We start from the raw sequence: 6,000 nt of genomic DNA on the forward strand, positions 1-6,000 counted from the left end.
TGCTACTTATTAATAACTATTAAGGCAGTTTTAGACTTAGGTATTAGGTATGATGAGGGATGCTGAATAAGATCATGAAAAATATGTACTTTATAAGTATTAATAAACAGAACATTTCTTAATAATAGTCAGGTATTAAGACACTAATTAATAGTGAGCATGAGTACTTAAATCAAAGTGTTACCGATTCCTTTTGTGAACAAATTTGTTTTATTAATTTTCATAGTTCACTCAAAAGATGTTTTTAATTTTCTGCTTGTTCAAAATACTTATTTAAAATAAGTTTTGTTTCTTTGTTTTTTTCGGGGCAACTTAATTGTTTTATGTTCATTCCACTTAAATTTGTAAATACAATTCTGTCATGACCACTCTCAGGATTTAATATGGTAATGAATATGTATGTGTAAATGTTGATGTGTTTGGTCTTGGTGGTATAAATCTGCTACGCTGCTGCTGCTGCTACTGCTTTAATTATTATGGCAGAGCAAGTACCAAGACCTGCTTCTGCAGTACATACACAGACATGCCGTCTGAGAATATAACACACTGCTGCAAACATAGGTGGAGCTGGGGTGGAGGAGGGTCTCCGAAAACGCGCCGCAGCTTAGCTTAAATTGACAAGGAGCATTTAAAAGGATGAGGAGCAAGCTTATTGGCTGCTGAGGTGACAGCAGCCAATCCCCTGTGCCATGTAGTAATGATGCAGGGCAGATAAGGTGAACCTATCAGCTTGCGCGCACATAGAGTTTCATAGTAGAAATTTCATGGACAACATGAAGGAATTGTTTGGGACCCAGCATTTTTACCATGCTACAAAAACATAATCAAGCACACAACCTTCTATGTTTATAATATAATACAAAATGAAGTATTAATTAATTATTAATATTAATATTAGTATTAATTAAATGGAGACAAGTTTGTCAACATACTGTATGAGACACAAATGGCGCTCCATTGACAAACCCTACTGCAATCTGTTCACACCTATCAGAATTCATCATCTTATAACTCATTATCCTCTCTTCATACATTCATAAACTATAATGACAGTTCTGGTCTCACATTCCTGACCACTTTCTGAAAATGTGGGAAAAAAAACATCTCAGTTTTCCCTGTTTCCATTGCACAAGGGCTTGTGGGCAACATTAACTGAAAACGCATGTACAGACACATACTTCACCAATCCACTGTAAATCCAGCACTTTCACACAATCATTTCAACAGAGACGCACTTACTCAGGCTATTCAGGAGTGCAAAACACATTTTACAAGGTTTATGTTGTGGTCATGCGAGAGCAGTGTATGAGAATGCGTGAATGATTATTGTCAAAATCTGCATTGTATAAAGCACTATCAAAATAAAAATGACTTGATTGTGGGTGTATTATACTGCTGTGTTTAGGTGTATGTGTCCTGCAGGTGGAGACTGAGTCTGAACCAGCCTTACGGTTCATTATTACTTTTGGTACGCGCTATGCCACTCTCAACTCGTACCGTGAGTAATAGTGCACTGTGACTGGTGACCTCAACTATAACCTACAGACTGAGCATGTCCGACCTGCCAGCTGCTCATCTTTGACTTAACATATTATCAATTCATATTACTTGACAGATGTGTTGTCTTTAATTTGTTTATTGTATGTTTGTTTGGATATTTTACACCGTTTTAATATTTGATTTAATCAACTGGGTATATTTTCAATTAATATTTTTGAGTAAAATAAATGAGCATAATTTATAGTGCTGTCAAACAATTAATCGCAATTAATCACATCCAAGATAAAAGTTTGTATTTACATAATATTTACATATGTGTATATTTATCCATATTTGTATAAATACACACATAATAAAAAAACTAAAATACTCAAAAGAAACATATTTACATATATAATTAGTATTATATAGGCACTGGTGGGAGGTGTGCATTGGCTCGAGGCTGCACGCCGAGTGACTTAGTGTCCCACCAGTGAATATATACAGCCATATTGCACTGCTACAAGTGTGATATTGCATTTATACAACAGTTCTATGACATAATCGTGTATATAAAAAATAAAATAAAACACAGAGTCTCATAAACCCCTTTTTAAGAGGAACTACTTTTTTCCACCATTCATACATATCTGCAGCTGATGGTTAGAACAGCAGAATCTGTTGCTACTGCACCAATGTCACTTCAGAGCTAGTATTTGAATGATTCTCTAGCGTAATGTCTAAAGTGATGACAAAACAGATGATTTTGCTCATATTTTAAGATTATAAGGCTATATGACATGAAATGCCATCAGTATACAGAAATTTCCCAGTATTTATCTGTTGCAATCGAGAGATCACAAAAATTAACCCCAAAAAAGTCAGAGCAAATCAAACACTACCAGATTACTATGGTATAAATACAGCACTACAAACAAACATCAACTTAGAATGTTACTTACCTGTACTGTAAGGATTTGGTCTGCTGTAGTTTAAAACTTATGCTGAAAAATTGCTGTTTTGCTCCCCTAAGAACTTATTTTGCGTATATGTGGCCATCTTGTGGCAGAACGTCAACCGTCTTTGCTCTGCTCAGTATGACTGGCTGAATCTCCAAAATTATGAATAATGAAAATAGGCACTATCCTTATAAATAAACTGCATAGTTGCAATCTAAACAACTACATTCTCATCTAAAAAGCCTCAAAGCCTTCATTATGTTGTCCAACAGCTGCAATATTTGTCAAACTGTAGTCTTCTTTTTGCAACTCATCTGGGAGGAGTAATACACATGAGTGATAAGGTTTGATATGACTAATATTACTTTAAAATCTCACAACTATCAGCCAATGCGATTAATCACAATTAATCGTCTGAGAGCAATAAATATTAAATTATTCAGTTATTTAAGTTACTGATTATTACATTTTAATGATTATAAGTAACAAAGTAATAAATTCACTGAAACATATAACATGTTGCAAACATTTTCTAGCATATGTTGTCAATTTGTGTTTGCATCTCGTCACAGCAGGTTAGCAACTTCTTGCTAAAAAGATGCTAGTAACTTGTTCAAACAATTACAAAAAAGCTGGTAACTTCTTAGTATAAGTTAGAAACTTGTGTTCGCATCATGTCAAAACATGCTAACAATGCAACTATGTTAATTTGGTGTAAACATTTTAGCAGTTAGTTAAAACTTGTTATCGACAAGCTAGCATGTTCATAAACATGCTACAATTTGTTACAAGTGTCAGAAATATATAATCAACTTCCTAAAAGTTTCCAGTAGCAGCTTAATACAGTATAATACAGTATTGGTAACTTGTTAAAAATGTTATAAACATGGAAATTAATAAAACATGATAGCATTTCTAAATTTCTCATTAGCATTAAAGCTAACATTAAAGCTATTTTTGATACTAACAGGGTTATTATTTTATTTACTAAATAAAGCTATTAGTACTTTTTTTAACATATGTATTACTTTTCTTCTATGAACAGAGGTTTTTTATAAGTAATTAATAGTAGCCAGTGGGACTGTACTGTGGGAATCTAGCAAACATAACTCTCGCTATATCAGTCTCTCTCTATATTATGCCAGAGCTGGTCTTTGTCTTTAAGTCTGTTGGCAGGGTCTCGCTCTCCTCCACCATTTCTTCATCTTCTCTCTATATTATATCTGTCTGCGATTTATAAATAACAGCAGAACAGAGGATCTGGCCCTATACAGTCATCTTGGCTAAAATAATGTCCACTCATTCAGATTGTTGGCTCCGTCTCAAACACACATTCCTGGAGTTTCTCACTCGCACTAGAGTACAAGTACAAGAGAGCAGCAGTTTTACAGATCTGAGAGCTGTAATGTCTGATAAGGTCATGTAGGTTTGCTGAAAAGGGAAATGCTTCATTTCTTTGTTTATTTTTAGATGTAAAATAGGGAAATATTTGAGAGAAGCCTCTCAGTGAACTCGAGCAGTAGTTTGTGTGTTCCCACACTTGTTGAGTCTCACATCTGTCTGCGGGACGTCCGCTGGGACTGAAGGTGTGAGATCAGTTTACATCAAACCTTTCAACAGTGCCAACACTGCAGTTGAAAATAATACTACATTATTATTTAATTATTTCAAACATTCAGAAATATTTTATTTTATTTTATTTTATATTTGAAACTTCTAGTATGTTATACATCATTTAAAAATACATTTTAAAAAGTTAAAATTACTACTATTTCAGATAAAAAAAAAACTGTAAACTTTCTTTTTATTACATGTAAAACTTATAATAGCTAGTTTTTAGAACAATACAGAAAGTCTGCATTTTGGACAATGGTTGTGGGAATTGTCTTATTGTTTGGCTTTAGAAAATCTAACTTACATAGTCAAGAGAAAACCTGAAAAGTTTTTCATAATTTGTAATCCGTTTGTAGGATTCCTGAAGGAAGAAGATACAAATCTTTTCTTTGTATAACTTGTACCACCTGCTATTGGTATTTCATTGTTGTGTGTTGTACCTTTATATTGTATGTGTAAGTATGCATTTACTTTATATATATATATATATATATATATATATATATATATATATATATATATATATATATATATATATATATATATATATATATATATATATATATATATATATTTCTATATTGTTATTATTTTATTTTTTCTGTGGCACGTGTTAAAAGCTTCTAAACTCAATGACTTACTGAGTTAAGAATTAAGATAAAATTAAAGTTAAAATTATTTTAATTTAATTTAACTTAATCTCATTTATTTTTAAATGATGTGTAACATACTAGGTGTTTTAAAAATAAATTAGATTAAATTAAAAATAGATTCAAAGGAAAAATATATTTAAATATATATTTTTTTAAGACTTTTGAACTTTCTAAGCATCTAAAAAATGTTTTAAATATTATTTCATTTTAATAAAAAAAATGTTTGCTACTCCAAAATAAAATATATACATATTAAACATTTTATACAAATATAATAAGTCTTTCAAACTGTGTAATATTTCATATTAAAGTGTTATCTACACTCAAAAAAATTATTGCTGCTTGTTCAACCTATTTAACTAAAATTAGCTGAAGCAACACAATTCTTCAGATTTTTGGGGGGACAACTAATTTGTTTTAGGTTCAATTCACTTAAATCTGTTAAGTTAACTTAATTGATGTGACATGGTGGGTCAGTGGTTAGCAGCAAGAAGGTCGCAGGTTCGAGTCCCGACTGGGTCAGTTGGCATTTCTGTGTGGAGTTTGCATGTTCTCCCCGTGTTGGCGTGGGTTTCCTCTGGGTGCTACAATTTCTCTTACAGTCTGAAGACATGCGCTATAGGGGAATTAAATAAACTAAATTGGGCATAGTGTATGAGTGTGAATGTGTGTATGGATGTTTCCCAGTACTGGGTTGCAGCTGGAAGGCCATCCGCTGTGTAAAACATATGCTGGATAAGTTGGCGGTTCGTTCCAATGTGGTGACCCTTGATGATTAAAGTGAAATTAATGAATGAACTTAATCGATTTGTGTTGGGACAACCTGAATGAATTGTGTGGAACCCTGCATTTAAAAAAAAAACAGTAAAATAGTAGTAAAAAACATAGTAAAAATACTATCAAAAGTATCAAAAACTAATTTTAAGATTTGAACAAATACATGTTAGGTTGTGCTTATATGCTTACTCAAAAGTTTATTCAGTGTGTGCATCTGTTAATAATTATTTTAATAATATATATATTTTTAAATTGTCTCTATTTTTAAAAAAGAAGTGATTTTTCTTCCTTTCACTGTTTCGATTTGGTGCATGTTTCTCCAGCTTGCTGATTTAGCATTGTTATTCAAATCTTAAACAACTGAGAAAGACAGGCATAAAAAGAGAGCATTGCCTCTCGTTCTAACGTCACTTGACCCCATAAACTAACGTCCAAATAGTTTATGGGGCCCAGAGTCTCCAAAACCTTCTATTTAATACCACATTAGTGTCATCAGACAGTGGAACAGTAAGCTTGTG

The 6,000-nt window shown here is 32.3% G+C and overlaps 1 protein-coding gene across 2 annotated transcripts in view; it reads left to right on the forward strand.

Annotated features, from left to right (window-relative positions):
- The window catches only part of egfl7 (EGF-like-domain, multiple 7), a 32,757-nt gene that overhangs the window by 20,024 nt on the left and 6,733 nt on the right, over positions 1-6,000 (forward strand). The window lies entirely within an intron of this gene.

This window comes from Danio aesculapii, chromosome 21, assembly GCF_903798145.1.
Source record: "Danio aesculapii chromosome 21, fDanAes4.1, whole genome shotgun sequence".
NCBI classification, from domain to species: domain Eukaryota; kingdom Metazoa; phylum Chordata; class Actinopteri; order Cypriniformes; family Danionidae; genus Danio; species Danio aesculapii.